Source organism: Phyllobates terribilis, unplaced genomic scaffold (assembly GCF_046119375.1).
Source record: "Phyllobates terribilis strain yellow unplaced genomic scaffold, ASM4611937v1 Scaffold_7534__1_contigs__length_37034, whole genome shotgun sequence".
NCBI classification, from domain to species: domain Eukaryota; kingdom Metazoa; phylum Chordata; class Amphibia; order Anura; family Dendrobatidae; genus Phyllobates; species Phyllobates terribilis.
The window spans coordinates 1-19466 of NW_027370275.1; the positions used below are offsets into that span (position 1 = coordinate 1).

General features: G+C 45.6%; 14 non-coding genes across 14 annotated transcripts; all 14 read left to right on the forward strand.

The window, feature by feature from the left end:
- The first annotated feature begins 1505 nt into the window (after positions 1 to 1505).
- On the forward strand, positions 1506 to 1698 carry LOC141251703 (U2 spliceosomal RNA). The gene has a single exon (XR_012313342.1). It is a non-coding gene; the product is annotated as a U2 spliceosomal RNA (small nuclear RNA).
- Positions 1699 to 2813: 1115 nt separating this feature from the next.
- LOC141251706 (U2 spliceosomal RNA) lies at positions 2814 to 3004 on the forward strand. Its single transcript, XR_012313345.1, has one exon. It is a non-coding gene; the product is annotated as a U2 spliceosomal RNA (small nuclear RNA).
- Positions 3005 to 4119: 1115 nt separating this feature from the next.
- On the forward strand, positions 4120 to 4310 carry LOC141251707 (U2 spliceosomal RNA). Its single transcript, XR_012313346.1, has one exon. It is a non-coding gene; the product is annotated as a U2 spliceosomal RNA (small nuclear RNA).
- Positions 4311 to 5424: 1114 nt separating this feature from the next.
- On the forward strand, positions 5425 to 5615 carry LOC141251700 (U2 spliceosomal RNA). Its single transcript, XR_012313339.1, has one exon. It is a non-coding gene; the product is annotated as a U2 spliceosomal RNA (small nuclear RNA).
- A 1115-nt stretch (positions 5616 to 6730) lies between these two features.
- LOC141251684 (U2 spliceosomal RNA) lies at positions 6731 to 6921 on the forward strand. The gene has a single exon (XR_012313324.1). It is a non-coding gene; the product is annotated as a U2 spliceosomal RNA (small nuclear RNA).
- A 1115-nt stretch (positions 6922 to 8036) lies between these two features.
- LOC141251685 (U2 spliceosomal RNA) lies at positions 8037 to 8227 on the forward strand. Its single transcript, XR_012313325.1, has one exon. It is a non-coding gene; the product is annotated as a U2 spliceosomal RNA (small nuclear RNA).
- A 1115-nt stretch (positions 8228 to 9342) lies between these two features.
- On the forward strand, positions 9343 to 9533 carry LOC141251686 (U2 spliceosomal RNA). The gene has a single exon (XR_012313326.1). It is a non-coding gene; the product is annotated as a U2 spliceosomal RNA (small nuclear RNA).
- Positions 9534 to 10648: 1115 nt separating this feature from the next.
- On the forward strand, positions 10649 to 10839 carry LOC141251687 (U2 spliceosomal RNA). The gene has a single exon (XR_012313327.1). It is a non-coding gene; the product is annotated as a U2 spliceosomal RNA (small nuclear RNA).
- Positions 10840 to 11954: 1115 nt separating this feature from the next.
- On the forward strand, positions 11955 to 12145 carry LOC141251688 (U2 spliceosomal RNA). The gene has a single exon (XR_012313328.1). It is a non-coding gene; the product is annotated as a U2 spliceosomal RNA (small nuclear RNA).
- A 1113-nt stretch (positions 12146 to 13258) lies between these two features.
- Positions 13259 to 13449, forward strand: LOC141251689 (U2 spliceosomal RNA). Its single transcript, XR_012313329.1, has one exon. It is a non-coding gene; the product is annotated as a U2 spliceosomal RNA (small nuclear RNA).
- Positions 13450 to 14564: 1115 nt separating this feature from the next.
- Positions 14565 to 14755, forward strand: LOC141251690 (U2 spliceosomal RNA). The gene has a single exon (XR_012313330.1). It is a non-coding gene; the product is annotated as a U2 spliceosomal RNA (small nuclear RNA).
- A 1115-nt stretch (positions 14756 to 15870) lies between these two features.
- LOC141251694 (U2 spliceosomal RNA) lies at positions 15871 to 16061 on the forward strand. Its single transcript, XR_012313334.1, has one exon. It is a non-coding gene; the product is annotated as a U2 spliceosomal RNA (small nuclear RNA).
- A 1115-nt stretch (positions 16062 to 17176) lies between these two features.
- On the forward strand, positions 17177 to 17367 carry LOC141251691 (U2 spliceosomal RNA). Its single transcript, XR_012313331.1, has one exon. It is a non-coding gene; the product is annotated as a U2 spliceosomal RNA (small nuclear RNA).
- Positions 17368 to 18482: 1115 nt separating this feature from the next.
- On the forward strand, positions 18483 to 18673 carry LOC141251692 (U2 spliceosomal RNA). Its single transcript, XR_012313332.1, has one exon. It is a non-coding gene; the product is annotated as a U2 spliceosomal RNA (small nuclear RNA).
- Positions 18674 to 19466: the final 793 nt, after the last annotated feature.

A 19466-nucleotide genomic window follows, 5' to 3' on the forward strand; every position in this document is an offset into this window, starting at 1 on the left:
AGGTTCGGCCGGGCTTCAGGGGCCAAAGTCAACTGCAGGAAGTCGGAAGCCATGCTCTTCGGGGATTGGCAGCCGGCCTCCTCTGCCCCCTTCCCCTTCAACATTCAACCGGATTTCCTCAAGGTGCTGGGAGTCTGGTTCGGGAAGGAAGGAGCGGCCCTCAAGTCCTGGCAAGAACGCTTGGCCAAGGTGAAGCAACGGATCGGACTCTGGAGCCTCAGACACCTCACTTGTGAGGGTAAGGCACTCGTCCTGCGTAATGAGGTCCTGCCCGTCTTGCAGTACACGGCGCAGGCCTGGCCCCCACACGTCACTGTGTGCAGGGCCATTACCAAGACAGTGTTTCACTTTGTCTGGGGATCCAAGATGGACAGAGTCAGGCGGGCCGTCATGTACAAGGAGCCTCGCAAGGGTGGGAAGGGCGTTCCAGATATCCCCACCCTCCTGCGATCCTCTTTTGTGTGTGATTGTGTCCGCCGGACTTTGCAAGTCAAGAATGGCTCCGCGGGCAGGTCCATGTCTCACTTCTTCCTGCTTCCTCTTTGGAGGCGACTCGGCTGGGACAAGTGGGACAGCTCCTTCCCCTACAACTGGACGACGCCATGGTTCTACGGAGACGTCGTTCGATTTGTGGGGGAGCATCAACTGGAGGGACTCAAGCCCGACTTGTGGAAGCCCAAAACTATCCACAAGCTAATCAGAGCCAAGGATGACGTGGAGAACATCACAGGACTTCACCAGGACACGCTGGAGACTGTGTGGACAAATGTGTCGTCTGACAGGCTGACCAACGGGCACAAGGACTTGTCGTGGATGGCGATTCAGGGCGGACTGCCCGTCCGGTCATTCATGCATGCCCGGAACCTGTGCAAGACCCGGTACTGCCCAAGGTGCCCCTTCGTGGAGGAAACATCTTTGCACACTTTTTGGGACTGCGGATTTGCACAGCGCCTATTGACTGCACTTGAGGACGACCTGAGGAACTCTGTCCCCAGGGCGAGCCTATCGCACCATTCTGTGCTTTATGGACTATTCCCTGGGGTTCATACCGTAGGAGCCATCCAGGAGGCTTGGCGCCTTATGAACTGCTTCAAGGATGCCGTTTGGGTCGCCAGGAACCGGCTCATCTTGAGGAGGGAGAGGATGTCCATCCAGGACTGCCGCAGGCTGATCCACAGCCTGCTCAGAGACTATTCCATCATGGACGGTCCGGAGGACGAGGATGAGGACTAAACCCCTCCTCCCCCTCTCCCCTTATGTGTCTTGTCTTTCAATAAAGCTTCGGGCCTGTGATTTTCCCCTCCCCATCCCCTTTTTCCCAATCCCTATCCCTTATCACGGTTCGTCGTACTGTATTGATCGACATGCTTTTTCTTTCAGATTGAGTGTTTTGTGTAGCATAGGGGTGCGATGTGTCTAGTTAGTGCGTCGTATCCTCATGCTATGTAAATATGATGTAGAATTCTGTGTGTACTGGGCTGCGGCACTGTACACTGTCTGTTAACTTATTTTTTGTGCTAATAAAAGATATATTCAATCAAAAAATCTGTTCTTATCAGTTTAATATCTGATACGTCCCCTATCTGGGGACCATATATTAAATGGATTTTTAGAACAGGGAGATGGAAAAAGAGCTTGCTCTGTCCACTCCACGCATTGACCTGGTATTGCAGTATCTCCAGGACCGGTGCACCCCTTCTTTAATGCAGTTTCTAAAATCAGAAAGAATTGAATTCAATGTTTTTTGTTCATTTTGCTTGTTTGTCGGATTTTGGGATGGACTCTTTGGCTTTGCTTTTCTTCTCCTCATTGGATTTTTCATGTTCAAAGTTGCAGAAGCCAGATTACAAGCTCATTTTGGTTCAACTTCAGCAACTGTGCATTGCATTGCCATGTAATGTGATGCAATGCTATCTTTCTAGCTCTCCCTTTTTACTTCCTTTTGGATAAACAGACATATTAGGCAAGCATTTTGGAGCTTTCACCTAAATAACTACAGGTGGTGAGATACGCTGCACAATATAATTGACCTTTCAGTATATTGTTGCACACACACCATCTATTTAGCAAATGCCCTTGTTATCAACAGCAGCCTTTTAAACTCACCTGAGCTAACAGGTATGTGCGCTGGTTACTCTGCTGCGCTTAAAATTTCTTTTTTGGTTTGCTACAATGCCTTTTCTGAAACGTTGTCTCCTTCTGCTGGAACACTGACTTCTTTCATTTAATGCCTGCAGACTATAAAAGAGAACCCAACCTAAAAAGTTTGGTTGATTAGTCTGTGGCATTCTGTTAAACTGTTGCTTATGGCGGTCTCTGTGAGCTTCTCAGCGACATTCAGCCAGCCAGGTATCCTGCCTGCAGTAGATGGAATGTGGCAATGGAACGCTGGCTGCGCGTGTCATAATAGGCTCTGACCCTTTATATACCTGTGCACAGCAGCAGCCACCTTCAGTCTGCTGCTGGACAGCCAGCAGCAGCAGCAGCAGGAGAGGTATGTAATCAGGAGCCCTCCTGCTAAGGGTAGACAGCTGCTCGTTCCACCCCACCCCCCGCCTTAATTGGTTCTCCTCCCTTCCAACGGTGTTGAGGCGGGTGGGAACAGCAGGGGGTGAAGGTGCTGTGTTTAAAGAGGTGGAGTTATGCAGATCTAAAACGCGTGGATTGCAGCAGCAGCAAGCCGAAAAGTGCAGGCATGTAAGGGATCTAGAGGTTGACAACATGTCTTCTTAACGGGAGTCCAGGAGCTCATCTCCACAAATGGACTTTTCAGGATCCTTGGGTGGCTCCGTAGTTTGAAACCAATTCTGGTTATCGCTTCTCGGCCTTTTGGCTAAGATCAAGTGTAGTATCTGTTCTTATCAGTTTAATATCTGATACGTCCCCTATCTGGGGACCATATATTAAATGGATTTTTAGAACAGGGAGATGGAAAAAGAGCTTGCTCTGTCCACTCCACGCATTGACCTGGTATTGCAGTATCTCCAGGACCGGTGCACCCCTTCTTTAATGCAGTTTCTAAAATCAGAAAGAATTGAATTCAATGTTTTTTGTTCATTTTGCTTGTTTGTCGGATTTTGGGATGGACTCTTTGGCTTTGCTTTTCTTCTCCTCATTGGATTTTTCATGTTCAAAGTTGCAGAAGCCAGATTACAAGCTCATTTTGGTTCAACTTCAGCAACTGTGCATTGCATTGCCATGTAATGTGATGCAATGCTATCTTTCTAGCTCTCCCTTTTTACTTCCTTTTGGATAAACAGACATATTAGGCAAGCATTTTGGAGCTTTCACCTAAATAACTACAGGTGGTGAGATAAGCTGCACAATATAATTGACCTTTCAGTATATTGTTGCACACACACCATCTATTTAGCAAATGCCCTTGTTATCAACAGCAGCCTTTTAAACTCACCTGAGCTAACAGGTATGTGCGCTGGTTACTCTGCTGCGCTTAAAATTTCTTTTTTGGTTTGCTACAATGCCTTTTCTGAAACGTTGTCTCCTTCTGCTGGAACACTGACTTCTTTCATTTAATGCCTGCAGACTATAAAAGAGAGCCCAACCCAAAAAGTTTGGTTGATTAGTCTGTGGCATTCTGTTAAACTGTTGCTTATGGCGGTCTCTGTGAGCTTCTCAGCGACATTCAGCCAGCCAGGTATCCTGCCTGCAGTAGATGGAATGTGGCAATGGAACGCTGGCTGCGCGTGTCATAATAGGCTCTGAGCCTTTATATACCTGTGCACAGCAGCAGCCACCTTCAGTCTGCTGCTGGACAGCCAGCAGCAGCAGCAGCAGGAGAGGTATGTAATCAGGAGCCCTCCTGCTAAGGGTAGACAGCTGCTCGTTCCACCCCACCCCCCGCCTTAATTGGTTCTCCTCCCTTCCAACGGTGTTGAGGCGGGTGGGAACAGCAGGGGGTGAAGGTGCTGTGTTTAAAGAGGTGGAGTTATGCAGATCTAAAACGCGTGGATTGCAGCAGCAGCAAGCCGAAAAGTGCAGGCATGTAAGGGATCTAGAGGTTGACAACATGTCTTCTTAACGGGAGTCCAGGAGCTCATCTCCACAAATGGACTTTTCAGGATCCTTGGGTGGCTCCGTAGTTTGAAACCAATTCTGGTTATCGCTTCTCGGCCTTTTGGCTAAGATCAAGTGTAGTATCTGTTCTTATCAGTTTAATATCTGATACGTCCCCTATCTGGGGACCATATATTAAATGGATTTTTAGAACAGGGAGATGGAAAAAGAGCTTGCTCTGTCCACTCCACGCATTGACCTGGTATTGCAGTATCTCCAGGACCGGTGCACCCCTTCTTTAATGCAGTTTCTAAAATCAGAAAGAATTGAATTCAATGTTTTTTGTTCATTTTGCTTGTTTGTCGGATTTTGGGATGGACTCTTTGGCTTTGCTTTTCTTCTCCTCATTGGATTTTTCATGTTCAAAGTTGCAGAAGCCAGATTACAAGCTCATTTTGGTTCAACTTCAGCAACTGTGCATTGCATTGCCATGTAATGTGATGCAATGCTATCTTTCTAGCTCTCCCTTTTTACTTCCTTTTGGATAAACAGACATATTAGGCAAGCATTTTGGAGCTTTCACCTAAATAACTACAGGTGGTGAGATAAGCTGCACAATATAATTGACCTTTCAGTATATTGTTGCACACACACCATCTATTTAGCAAATGCCCTTGTTATCAACAGCAGCCTTTTAAACTCACCTGAGCTAACAGGTATGTGCGCTGGTTACTCTGCTGCACTTAAAATTTCTTTTTTGGTTTGCTACAATGCCTTTTCTGAAACGTTGTCTCCTTCTGCTGGAACACTGACTTCTTTCATTTAATGCCTGCAGACTATAAAAGAGAGCCCAACCCAAAAAGTTTGGTTGATTAGTCTGTGGCATTCTGTTAAACTGTTGCTTATGGCGGTCTCTGTGAGCTTCTCAGCGACATTCAGCCAGCCAGGTATCCTGCCTGCAGTAGATGGAATGTGGCAATGGAACGCTGGCTGCACGTGTCATAATAGGCTCTGAGCCTTATATACCTGTGCACAGCAGCAGCCACCTTCAGTCTGCTGCTGGACAGCCAGCAGCAGCAGCAGCAGGAGAGGTATGTAATCAGGAGCCCTCCTGCTAAGGGTAGACAGCTGCTCGTTCCACCCCACCCCCCGCCTTAATTGGTTCTCCTCCCTTCCAACGGTGTTGAGGCGGGTGGGAACAGCAGGGGGTGAAGGTGCTGTGTTTAAAGAGGTGGAGTTATGCAGATCTAAAACGCGTGGATTGCAGCAGCAGCAAGCCGAAAAGTGCAGGCATGTAAGGGATCTAGAGGTTGACAACATGTCTTCTTAACGGGAGTCCAGGAGCTCATCTCCACAAATGGACTTTTCAGGATCCTTGGGTGGCTCCGTAGTTTGAAACCAATTCTGGTTATCGCTTCTCGGCCTTTTGGCTAAGATCAAGTGTAGTATCTGTTCTTATCAGTTTAATATCTGATACGTCCCCTATCTGGGGACCATATATTAAATGGATTTTTAGAACAGGGAGATGGGAAAAGAGCTTGCTCTGTCCACTCCACGCATTGACCTGGTATTGCAGTATCTCCAGGACCGGTGCACCCCTTCTTTAATGCAGTTTCTAAAATCAGAAAGAATTGAATTCAATGTTTTTTGTTCATTTTGCTTGTTTGTCGGATTTTGGGATGGACTCTTTGGCTTTGCTTTTCTTCTCCTCATTGGATTTTTCATGTTCAAAGTTGCAGAAGCCAGATTACAAGCTCATTTTGGTTCAACTTCAGCAACTGTGCATTGCATTGCCATGTAATGTGATGCAATGCTATCTTTCTAGCTCTCCCTTTTTACTTCCTTTTGGATAAACAGACATATTAGGCAAGCATTTTGGAGCTTTCACCTAAATAACTACAGGTGGTGAGATAAGCTGCACAATATAATTGACCTTTCAGTATATTGTTGCACACACACCATCTATTTAGCAAATGCCCTTGTTATCAACAGCAGCCTTTTAAACTCACCTGAGCTAACAGGTATGTGCGCTGGTTACTCTGCTGCGCTTAAAATTTCTTTTTTGGTTTGCTACAATGCCTTTTCTGAAACGTTGTCTCCTTCTGCTGGAACACTGACTTCTTTCATTTAATGCCTGCAGACTATAAAAGAGAACCCAACCCAAAAAGTTTGGTTGATTAGTCTGTGGCATTCTGTTAAACTGTTGCTTATGGCGGTCTCTGTGAGCTTCTCAGCGACATTCAGCCAGCCAGGTATCCTGCCTGCAGTAGATGGAATGTGGCAATGGAACGCTGGCTGCGCGTGTCATAATAGGCTCTGAGCCTTTATATACCTGTGCACAGCAGCAGCCACCTTCAGTCTGCTGCTGGACAGCCAGCAGCAGCAGCAGCAGGAGAGGTATGTAATCAGGAGCCCTCCTGCTAAGGGTAGACAGCTGCTCGTTCCACCCCACCCCCCGCCTTAATTGGTTCTCCTCCCTTCCAACGGTGTTGAGGCGGGTGGGAACAGCAGGGGGTGAAGGTGCTGTGTTTAAAGAGGTGGAGTTATGCAGATCTAAAACGCGTGGATTGCAGCAGCAGCAAGCCGAAAAGTGCAGGCATGTAAGGGATCTAGAGGTTGACAACATGTCTTCTTAACGGGAGTCCAGGAGCTCATCTCCACAAATGGACTTTTCAGGATCCTTGGGTGGCTCCGTAGTTTGAAACCAATTCTGGTTATCGCTTCTCGGCCTTTTGGCTAAGATCAAGTGTAGTATCTGTTCTTATCAGTTTAATATCTGATACGTCCCCTATCTGGGGACCATATATTAAATGGATTTTTAGAACAGGGAGATGGAAAAAGAGCTTGCTCTGTCCACTCCACGCATTGACCTGGTATTGCAGTATCTCCAGGACCGGTGCACCCCTTCTTTAATGCAGTTTCTAAAATCAGAAAGAATTGAATTCAATGTTTTTTGTTCATTTTGCTTGTTTGTCGGATTTTGGGATGGACTCTTTGGCTTTGCTTTTCTTCTCCTCATTGGATTTTTCATGTTCAAAGTTGCAGAAGCCAGATTACAAGCTCATTTTGGTTCAACTTCAGCAACTGTGCATTGCATTGCCATGTAATGTGATGCAATGCTATCTTTCTAGCTCTCCCTTTTTACTTCCTTTTGGATAAACAGACATATTAGGCAAGCATTTTGGAGCTTTCACCTAAATAACTACAGGTGGTGAGATAAGCTGCACAATATAATTGACCTTTCAGTATATTGTTGCACACACACCATCTATTTAGCAAATGCCCTTGTTATGAACAGCAGCCTTTTAAACTCACCTGAGCTAACAGGTATGTGCGCTGGTTACTCTGCTGCGCTTAAAATTTCTTTTTTGGTTTGCTACAATGTCTTTTCTGAAACGTTGTCTCCTTCTGCTGGAACACTGACTTCTTTCATTTAATGCCTGCAGACTATAAAAGAGAACCCAACCCAAAAAATTTGGTTGATTAGTCTGTGGCATTCTGTTAAACTGTTGCTTATGGCGGTCTCTGTGAGCTTCTCAGCGACATTCAGCCAGCCAGGTATCCTGCCTGCAGTAGATGGAATGTGGCAATGGAACGCTGGCTGCGCGTGTCATAATAGGCTCTGAGCCTTTATATACCTGTGCACAGCAGCAGCCACCTTCAGTCTGCTGCTGGACAGCCAGCAGCAGCAGCAGCAGGAGAGGTATGTAATCAGGAGCCCTCCTGCTAAGGGTAGACAGCTGCTCGTTCCACCCCACCCCCCGCCTTAATTGGTTCTCCTCCCTTCCAACGGTGTTGAGGCGGGTGGGAACAGCAGGGGGTGAAGGTGCTGTGTTTAAAGAGGTGGAGTTATGCAGATCTAAAACGCGTGGATTGCAGCAGCAGCAAGCCGAAAAGTGCAGGCATGTAAGGGATCTAGAGGTTGACAACATGTCTTCTTAACGGGAGTCCAGGAGCTCATCTCCACAAATGGACTTTTCAGGATCCTTGGGTGGCTCCGTAGTTTGAAACCAATTCTGGTTATCGCTTCTCGGCCTTTTGGCTAAGATCAAGTGTAGTATCTGTTCTTATCAGTTTAATATCTGATACGTCCCCTATCTGGGGACCATATATTAAATGGATTTTTAGAACAGGGAGATGGAAAAAGAGCTTGCTCTGTCCACTCCACGCATTGACCTGGTATTGCAGTATCTCCAGGACCGGTGCACCCCTTCTTTAATGCAGTTTCTAAAATCAGAAAGAATTGAATTCAATGTTTTTTGTTCATTTTGCTTGTTTGTCGGATTTTGGGATGGACTCTTTGGCTTTGCTTTTCTTCTCCTCATTGGATTTTTCATGTTCAAAGTTGCAGAAGCCAGATTACAAGCTCATTTTGGTTCAACTTCAGCAACTGTGCATTGCATTGCCATGTAATGTGATGCAATGCTATCTTTCTAGCTCTCCCTTTTTACTTCCTTTTGGATAAACAGACATATTAGGCAAGCATTTTGGAGCTTTCACCTAAATAACTACAGGTGGTGAGATAAGCTGCACAATATAATTGACCTTTCAGTATATTGTTGCACACACACCATCTATTTAGCAAATGCCCTTGTTATCAACAGCAGCCTTTTAAACTCACCTGAGCTAACAGGTATGTGCGCTGGTTACTCTGCTGCGCTTAAAATTTCTTTTTTGGTTTGCTACAATGCCTTTTCTGAAACGTTGTCTCCTTCTGCTGGAACACTGACTTCTTTCATTTAATGCCTGCAGACTATAAAAGAGAACCCAACCCAAAAAGTTTGGTTGATTAGTCTGTGGCATTCTGTTAAACTGTTGCTTATGGCGGTCTCTGTGAGCTTCTCAGCGACATTCAGCCAGCCAGGTATCCTGCCTGCAGTAGATGGAATGTGGCAATGGAACGCTGGCTGCGCGTGTCATAATAGGCTCTGAGCCTTTATATACCTGTGCACAGCAGCAGCCACCTTCAGTCTGCTGCTGGACAGCCAGCAGCAGCAGCAGCAGGAGAGGTATGTAATCAGGAGCCCTCCTGCTAAGGGTAGACAGCTGCTCGTTCCACCCCACCCCCCGCCTTAATTGGTTCTCCTCCCTTCCAACGGTGTTGAGGCGGGTGGGAACAGCAGGGGGTGAAGGTGCTGTGTTTAAAGAGGTGGAGTTATGCAGATCTAAAACGCGTGGATTGCAGCAGCAGCAAGCCGAAAAGTGCAGGCATGTAAGGGATCTAGAGGTTGACAACATGTCTTCTTAACGGGAGTCCAGGAGCTCATCTCCACAAATGGACTTTTCAGGATCCTTGGGTGGCTCCGTAGTTTGAAACCAATTCTGGTTATCGCTTCTCGGCCTTTTGGCTAAGATCAAGTGTAGTATCTGTTCTTATCAGTTTAATATCTGATACGTCCCCTATCTGGGGACCATATATTAAATGGATTTTTAGAACAGGGAGATGGAAAAAGAGCTTGCTCTGTCCACTCCACGCATTGACCTGGTATTGCAGTATCTCCAGGACCGGTGCACCCCTTCTTTAATGCAGTTTCTAAAATCAGAAAGAATTGAATTCAATGTTTTTTGTTCATTTTGCTTGTTTGTCGGATTTTGGGATGGACTCTTTGGCTTTGCTTTTCTTCTCCTCATTGGATTTTTCATGTTCAAAGTTGCAGAAGCCAGATTACAAGCTCATTTTGGTTCAACTTCAGCAACTGTGCATTGCATTGCCATGTAATGTGATGCAATGCTATCTTTCTAGCTCTCCCTTTTTACTTCCTTTTGGATAAACAGACATATTAGGCAAGCATTTTGGAGCTTTCACCTAAATAACTACAGGTGGTGAGATAAGCTGCACAATATAATTGACCTTTCAGTATATTGTTGCACACACACCATCTATTTAGCAAATGCCCTTGTTATCAACAGCAGCCTTTTAAACTCACCTGAGCTAACAGGTATGTGCGCTGGTTACTCTGCTGCGCTTAAAATTTCTTTTTTGGTTTGCTACAATGCCTTTTCTGAAACGTTGTCTCCTTCTGCTGGAACACTGACTTCTTTCATTTAATGCCTGCAGACTATAAAAGAGAACCCAACCCAAAAAGTTTGGTTGATTAGTCTGTGGCATTCTGTTAAACTGTTGCTTATGGCGGTCTCTGTGAGCTTCTCAGCGACATTCAGCCAGCCAGGTATCCTGCCTGCAGTAGATGGAATGTGGCAATGGAACGCTGGCTGCGCGTGTCATAATAGGCTCTGAGCCTTTATATACCTGTGCACAGCAGCAGCCACCTTCAGTCTGCTGCTGGACAGCCAGCAGCAGCAGCAGCAGGAGAGGTATGTAATCAGGAGCCCTCCTGCTAAGGGTAGACAGCTGCTCGTTCCACCCCACCCCCCGCCTTAATTGGTTCTCCTCCCTTCCAACGGTGTTGAGGCGGGTGGGAACAGCAGGGGGTGAAGGTGCTGTGTTTAAAGAGGTGGAGTTATGCAGATCTAAAACGCGTGGATTGCAGCAGCAGCAAGCCGAAAAGTGCAGGCATGTAAGGGATCTAGAGGTTGACAACATGTCTTCTTAACGGGAGTCCAGGAGCTCATCTCCACAAATGGACTTTTCAGGATCCTTGGGTGGCTCCGTAGTTTGAAACCAATTCTGGTTATCGCTTCTCGGCCTTTTGGCTAAGATCAAGTGTAGTATCTGTTCTTATCAGTTTAATATCTGATACGTCCCCTATCTGGGGACCATATATTAAATGGATTTTTAGAACAGGGAGATGGAAAAAGAGCTTGCTCTGTCCACTCCACGCATTGACCTGGTATTGCAGTATCTCCAGGACCGGTGCACCCCTTCTTTAATGCAGTTTCTAAAATCAGAAAGAATTGAATTCAATGTTTTTTGTTCATTTTGCTTGTTTGTCGGATTTTGGGATGGACTCTTTGGCTTTGCTTTTCTTCTCCTCATTGGATTTTTCATGTTCAAAGTTGCAGAAGCCAGATTACAAGCTCATTTTGGTTCAACTTCAGCAACTGTGCATTGCATTGCCATGTAATGTGATGCAATGCTATCTTTCTAGCTCTCCCTTTTTACTTCCTTTTGGATAAACAGACATATTAGGCAAGCATTTTGGAGCTTTCACCTAAATAACTACAGGTGGTGAGATAAGCTGCACAATATAATTGACCTTTCAGTATATTGTTGCACACACACCATCTATTTAGCAAATGCCCTTGTTATCAACAGCAGCCTTTTAAACTCACCTGAGCTAACAGGTATGTGCGCTGGTTACTCTGCTGCGCTTAAAATTTCTTTTTTGGTTTGCTACAATGCCTTTTCTGAAACGTTGTCTCCTTCTGCTGGAACACTGACTTCTTTCATTTAATGCCTGCAGACTATAAAAGAGAACCCAACCCAAAAAGTTTGGTTGATTAGTCTGTGGCATTCTGTTAAACTGTTGCTTATGGCGGTCTCTGTGAGCTTCTCAGCGACATTCAGCCAGCCAGGTATCCTGCCTGCAGTAGATGGAATGTGGCAATGGAACGCTGGCTGCGCGTGTCATAATAGGCTCTGAGCCTTTATATACCTGTGCACAGCAGCAGCCACCTTCAGTCTGCTGCTGGACAGCCAGCAGCAGCAGCAGCAGGAGAGGTATGTAATCAGGAGCCCTCCTGCTAAGGGTAGACAGCTGCTCGTTCCACCCCACCCCCCGCCTTAATTGGTTCTCCTCCCTTCCAACGGTGTTGAGGCGGGTGGGAACAGCAGGGGGTGAAGGTGCTGTGTTTAAAGAGGTGGAGTTATGCAGATCTAAAACGCGTGGATTGCAGCAGCAGCAAGCCGAAAAGTGCAGGCATGTAAGGGATCTAGAGGTTGACAACATGTCTTCTTAACGGGAGTCCAGGAGCTCATCTCCACAAATGGACTTTTTAGGATCCTTGGGTGGCTCCGTAGTTTGAAACCAATTCTGGTTATCGCTTCTCGGCCTTTTGGCTAAGATCAAGTGTAGTATCTGTTCTTATCAGTTTAATATCTGATACGTCCCCTATCTGGGGACCATATATTAAATGGATTTTTAGAACAGGGAGATGGAAAAAGAGCTTGCTCTGTCCACTCCACGCATTGACCTGGTATTGCAGTATCTCCAGGACCGGTGCACCCCTTCTTTAATGCAGTTTCTAAAATCAGAAAGAATTGAATTCAATGTTTTTTGTTCATTTTGCTTGTTTGTCGGATTTTGGGATGGACTCTTTGGCTTTGCTTTTCTTCTCCTCATTGGATTTTTCATGTTCAAAGTTGCAGAAGCCAGATTACAAGCTCATTTTGGTTCAACTTCAGCAACTGTGCATTGCATTGCCATGTAATGTGATGCAATGCTATCTTTCTAGCTCTCCCTTTTTACTTCCTTTTGGATAAACAGACATATTAGGCAAGCATTTTGGAGCTTTCACCTAAATAACTACAGGTGGTGAGAAGCTGCACAATATAATTGACCTTTCAGTATATTGTTGCACACACACCATCTATTTAGCAAATGCCCTTGTTATCAACAGCAGCCTTTTAAACTCACCTGAGCTAACAGGTATGTGCGCTGGTTACTCTGCTGCGCTTAAAATTTCTTTTTTGGTTTGCTACAATGCCTTTTCTGAAACGTTGTCTCCTTCTGCTGGAACACTGACTTCTTTCATTTAATGCCTGCAGACTATAAAAGAGAACCCAACCCAAAAAGTTTGGTTGATTAGTCTGTGGCATTCTGTTAAACTGTTGCTTATGGCGGTCTCTGTGAGCTTCTCAGCGACATTCAGCCAGCCAGGTATCCTGCCTGCAGTAGATGGAATGTGGCAATGGAACGCTGGCTGCGCGTGTCATAATAGGCTCTGAGCCTTTATATACCTGTGCACAGCAGCAGCCACCTTCAGTCTGCTGCTGGACAGCCAGCAGCAGCAGCAGCAGGAGAGGTATGTAATCAGGAGCCCTCCTGCTAAGGGTAGACAGCTGCTTGTTCCACCCCACCCCCCGCCTTAATTGGTTCTCCTCCCTTCCAACGGTGTTGAGGCGGGTGGGAACAGCAGGGGGTGAAGGTGCTGTGTTTAAAGAGGTGGAGTTATGCAGATCTAAAACGCGTGGATTGCAGCAGCAGCAAGCCGAAAAGTGCAGGCATGTAAGGGATCTAGAGGTTGACAACATGTCTTCTTAACGGGAGTCCAGGAGCTCATCTCCACAAATGGACTTTTCAGGATCCTTGGGTGGCTCCGTAGTTTGAAACCAATTCTGGTTATCGCTTCTCGGCCTTTTGGCTAAGATCAAGTGTAGTATCTGTTCTTATCAGTTTAATATCTGATACGTCCCCTATCTGGGGACCATATATTAAATGGATTTTTAGAACAGGGAGATGGAAAAAGAGCTTGCTCTGTCCACTCCACGCATTGACCTGGTATTGCAGTATCTCCAGGACCGGTGCACCCCTTCTTTAATGCAGTTTCTAAAATCAGAAAGAATTGAATTCAATGTTTTTTGTTCATTTTGCTTGTTTGTCGGATTTTGGGATGGACTCTTTGGCTTTGCTTTTCTTCTCCTCATTGGATTTTTCATGTTCAAAGTTGCAGAAGCCAGATTACAAGCTCATTTTGGTTCAACTTCAGCAACTGTGCATTGCATTGCCATGTAATGTGATGCAATGCTATCTTTCTAGCTCTCCCTTTTTACTTCCTTTTGGATAAACAGACATATTAGGCAAGCATTTTGGAGCTTTCACCTAAATAACTACAGGTGGTGAGATAAGCTGCACAATATAATTGACCTTTCAGTATATTGTTGCACACACACCATCTATTTAGCAAATGCCCTTGTTATCAACAGCAGCCTTTTAAACTCACCTGAGCTAACAGGTATGTGCGCTGGTTACTCTGCTGCGCTTAAAATTTCTTTTTTGGTTTGCTACAATGTCTTTTCTGAAACGTTGTCTCCTTCTGCTGGAACACTGACTTCTTTCATTTAATGCCTGCAGACTATAAAAGAGAACCCAACCCAAAAAGTTTGGTTGATTAGTCTGTGGCATTCTGTTAAACTGTTGCTTATGGCGGTCTCTGTGAGCTTCTCAGCGACATTCAGCCAGCCAGGTATCCTGCCTGCAGTAGATGGAATGTGGCAATGGAACGCTGGCTGCGCGTGTCATAATAGGCTCTGAGCCTTTATATACCTGTGCACAGCAGCAGCCACCTTCAGTCTGCTGCTGGACAGCCAGCAGCAGCAGCAGCAGGAGAGGTATGTAATCAGGAGCCCTCCTGCTAAGGGTAGACAGCTGCTCGTTCCACCCCACCCCCCGCCTTAATTGGTTCTCCTCCCTTCCAACGGTGTTGAGGCGGGTGGGAACAGCAGGGGGTGAAGGTGCTGTGTTTAAAGAGGTGGAGTTATGCAGATCTAAAACGCGTGGATTGCAGCAGCAGCAAGCCGAAAAGTGCAGGCATGTAAGGGATCTAGAGGTTGACAACATGTCTTCTTAACGGGAGTCCAGGAGCTCATCTCCACAAATGGACTTTTTAGGATCCTTGGGTGGCTCCGTAGTTTGAAACCAATTCTGGTTATCGCTTCTCGGCCTTTTGGCTAAGATCAAGTGTAGTATCTGTTCTTATCAGTTTAATATCTGATACGTCCCCTATCTGGGGACCATATATTAAATGGATTTTTAGAACAGGGAGATGGAAAAAGAGCTTGCTCTGTCCACTCCACGCATTGACCTGGTATTGCAGTATCTCCAGGACCGGTGCACCCCTTCTTTAATGCAGTTTCTAAAATCAGAAAGAATTGAATTCAATGTTTTTTGTTCATTTTGCTTGTTTGTCGGATTTTGGGATGGACTCTTTGGCTTTGCTTTTCTTCTCCTCATTGGATTTTTCATGTTCAAAGTTGCAGAAGCCAGATTACAAGCTCATTTTGGTTCAACTTCAGCAACTGTGCATTGCATTGCCATGTAATGTGATGCAATGCTATCTTTCTAGCTCTCCCTTTTTACTTCCTTTTGGATAAACAGACATATTAGGCAAGCATTTTGGAGCTTTCACCTAAATAACTACAGGTGGTGATATAAGCTGCACAATATAATTGACCTTTCAGTATATTGTTGCACACACACCATCTATTTAGCAAATGCCCTTGTTATCAACAGCAGCCTTTTAAACTCACCTGAGCTAACAGGTATGTGCGCTGGTTACTCTGCTGCGCTTAAAATTTCTTTTTTGGTTTGCTACAATGCCTTTTCTGAAACGTTGTCTCCTTCTGCTGGAACACTGACTTCTTTCATTTAATGCCTGCAGACTATAAAAGAGAACCCAACCCAAAAAGTTTGGTTGATTAGTCTGTGGCATTCTGTTAAACTGTTGCTTATGGCGGTCTCTGTGAGCTTCTCAGCGACATTCAGCCAGCCAGGTATCCTGCCTGCAGTAGATGGAATGTGGCAATGGAACGCTGGCTGCGCGTGTCATAATAGGCTCTGAGCCTTTATATACCTGTGCACAGCAGCAGCCACCTTCAGTCTGCTGCTGGACAGCCAGCAGCAGCAGCAGCAGGAGAGGTATGTAATCAGGAGCCCTCCTGCTAAGGGTAGACAGCTGCTCGTTCCACCCCACCCCCCGCCTTAATTGGTTCTCCTCCCTTCCAACGGTGTTGAGGCGGGTGGGAACAGCAGGGGGTGAAGGTGCTGTGTTTAAAGAGGTGGAGTTATGCAGATCTAAAACGCGTGGATTGCAGCAGCAGCAAGCCGAAAAGTGCAGGCATGTAAGGGATCTAGAGGTTGACAACATGTCTTCTTAACGGGAGTCCAGGAGCTCATCTCCACAAATGGACTTTTCAGGATCCTTGGGTGGCTCCGTAGTTTGAAACCAATTCTGGTTATCCCTTCTCGGCCTTTTGGCTAAGATCAAGTGTAGTATCTGTTCTTATCAGTTTAATATCTGATACGTCCCCTATCTGGGGACCATATATTAAATGGATTTTTAGAACAGGGAGATGGAAAAAGAGCTTGCTCTGTCCACTCCACGCATTGACCTGGTATTGCAGTATCTCCAGGACCGGTGCACCCCTTCTTTAATGCAGTTTCTAAAATCAGAAAGAATTGAATTCAATGTTTTTTGTTCATTTTGCTTGTTTGTCGGATTTTGGGATGGACTCTTTGGCTTTGCTTTTCTTCTCCTCATTGGATTTTTCATGTTCAAAGTTGCAGAAGCCAGATTACAAGCTCATTTTGGTTCAACTTCAGCAACTGTGCATTGCATTGCCATGTAATGTGATGCAATGCTATCTTTCTAGCTCTCCCTTTTTACTTCCTTTTGGATAAACAGACATATTAGGCAAGCATTTTGGAGCTTTCACCTAAATAACTACAGGTGGTGAGATAAGCTGCACAATATAATTGACCTTTCAGAATATTGTTGCACACACACCATCTATTTAGCAAATGCCCTTGTTATCAGCAGCAGCCTTTTAAACTCACCTGAGCTAACAGGTATGTGCGCTGGTTACTCTGCTGCGCTTAAAATTTCTTTTTTGGTTTGCTACAATGCCTTTTCTGAAACGTTGTCTCCTTCTGCTGGAACACTGACTTCTTTCATTTAATGCCTGCAGACTATAAAAGAGAACCCAACCCAAAAAGTTTGGTTGATTAGTCTGTGGCATTCTGTTAAACTGTTGCTTATGGCGGTCTCTGTGAGCTTCTCAGCGACATTCAGCCAGCCAGGTATCCTGCCTGCAGTAGATGGAATGTGGCAATGGAACGCTGGCTGCGCGTGTCATAATAGGCTCTGAGCCTTTATATACCTGTGCACAGCAGCAGCCACCTTCAGTCTGCTGCTGGACAGCCAGCAGCAGCAGCAGCAGGAGAGGTATGTAATCAGGAGCCCTCCTGCTAAGGGTAGACAGCTGCTCGTTCCACCCCACCCCCCGCCTTAATTGGTTCTCCTCCCTTCCAACGGTGTTGAGGCGGGTGGGAACAGCAGGGGGTGAAGGTGCTGTGTTTAAAGAGGTGGAGTTATGCAGATCTAAAACGCGTGGATTGCAGCAGCAGCAAGCCGAAAAGTGCAGGCATGTAAGGGATCTAGAGGTTGACAACATGTCTTCTTAACGGGAGTCCAGGAGCTCATCTCCACAAATGGACTTTTCAGGATCCTTGGGTGGCTCCGTAGTTTGAAACCAATTCTGGTTATCGCTTCTCGGCCTTTTGGCTAAGATCAAGTGTAGTATCTGTTCTTATCAGTTTAATATCTGATACGTCCCCTATCTGGGGACCATATATTAAATGGATTTTTAGAACAGGGAGATGGAAAAAGAGCTTGCTCTGTCCACTCCACGCATTGACCTGGTATTGCAGTATCTCCAGGACCGGTGCACCCCTTCTTTAATGCAGTTTCTAAAATCAGAAAGAATTGAATTCAATGTTTTTTGTTCATTTTGCTTGTTTGTCGGATTTTGGGATGGACTCTTTGGCTTTGCTTTTCTTCTCCTCATTGGATTTTTCATGTTCAAAGTTGCAGAAGCCAGATTACAAGCTCATTTTGGTTCAACTTCAGCAACTGTGCATTGCATTGCCATGTAATGTGATGCAATGCTTTCTTTCTAGCTCTCCCTTTTTACTTCCTTTTGGATAAACAGACATATTAGGCAAGCATTTTGGAGCTTTCACCTAAATAACTACAGGTGGTGAGATAAGCTGCACAATATAATTGACCTTTCAGTATATTGTTGCACACACACCATCTATTTAGCAAATGCCCTTGTTATCAACAGCAGCCTTTTAAACTCACCTGAGCTAACAGGTATGTGCGCTGGTTACTCTGCTGCGCTTAAAATTTCTTTTTTGGTTTGCTACAATGCCTTTTCTGAAACGTTGTCTCCTTCTGCTGGAACACTGACTTCTTTCATTTAATGCCTGCAGACTATAAAAGAGAACCCAACCCAAAAAGTTTGGTTGATTAGTCTGTGGCATTCTGTTAAACTGTTGCTTATGGCGGTCTCTGTGAGCTTCTCAGCGACATTCAGCCAGCCAGGTATCCTGCCTGCAGTAGATGGAATGTGGCAATGGAACGCTGGCTGCGCGTGTCATAATAGGCTCTGAGCCTTTATATACCTGTGCACAGCAGCAGCCACCTTCAGTCTGCTGCTGGACAGCCAGCAGCAGCAGCAGCAGGAGAGGTATGTAATCAGGAGCCCTCCTGCTAAGGGTAGACAGCTGCTCGTTCCACCCCACCCCCCGCCTTAATTGGTTCTCCTCCCTTCCAACGGTGTTGAGGCGGGTGGGAACAGCAGGGGGTGAAGGTGCTGTGTTTAAAGAGGTGGAGTTATGCAGATCTAAAACGCGTGGATTGCAGCAGCAGCAAGCCGAAAAGTGCAGGCATGTAAGGGATCTAGAGGTTGACAACATGTCTTCTTAACGGGAGTCCAGGAGCTCATCTCCACAAATGGACTTTTCAGGATCCTTGGGTGGCTCCGTAGTTTGAAACCAATTCTGGTTATCGCTTCTCGGCCTTTTGGCTAAGATCAAGTGTAGTATCTGTTCTTATCAGTTTAATATCTGATACGTCCCCTATCTGGGGACCATATATTAAATGGATTTTTAGAACAGGGAGATGGAAAAAGAGCTTGCTCTGTCCACTCCACGCATTGACCTGGTATTGCAGTATCTCCAGGACCGGTGCACCCCTTCTTTAATGCAGTTTCTAAAATCAGAAAGAATTGAATTCAATGTTTTTTGTTCATTTTGCTTGTTTGTCGGATTTTGGGATGGACTCTTTGGCTTTGCTTTTCTTCTCCTCATTGGATTTTTCATGTTCAAAGTTGCAGAAGCCAGATTACAAGCTCATTTTGGTTCAACTTCAGCAACTGTGCATTGCATTGCCATGTAATGTGATGCAATGCTATCTTTCTAGCTCTCCCTTTTTACTTCCTTTTGGATAAACAGACATATTAGGCAAGCATTTTGGAGCTTTCACCTAAATAACTACAGGTGGTGAGATAAGCTGCACAATATAATTGACCTTTCAGTATATTGTTGCACACACACCATCTATTTAGCAAATGCCCTTGTTATCAACAGCAGCCTTTTAAACTCACCTGAGCTAACAGGTATGTGCGCTGGTTACTCTGCTGCGCTTAAAATTTCTTTTTTGGTTTGCTACAATGCCTTTTCTGAAACGTTGTCTCCTTCTGCTGGAACACTGACTTCTTTCATTTAATGCCTGCAGACTATAAAAGAGAACCCAACCCAAAAAGTTTGGTTGATTAGTCTGTGGCATTCTGTTAAACTGTTGCTTATGGCGGTCTCTGTGAGCTTCTCAGCGACATTCAGCCAGCCAGGTATCCTGCCTGCAGTAGATGGAATGTGGCAATGGAACGCTGGCTGCGCGTGTCATAATAGGCTCTGAGCCTTTATATACCTGTGCACAGCAGCAGCCACCTTCAGTCTGCTGCTGGACAGCCAGCAGCAGCAGCAGCAGGA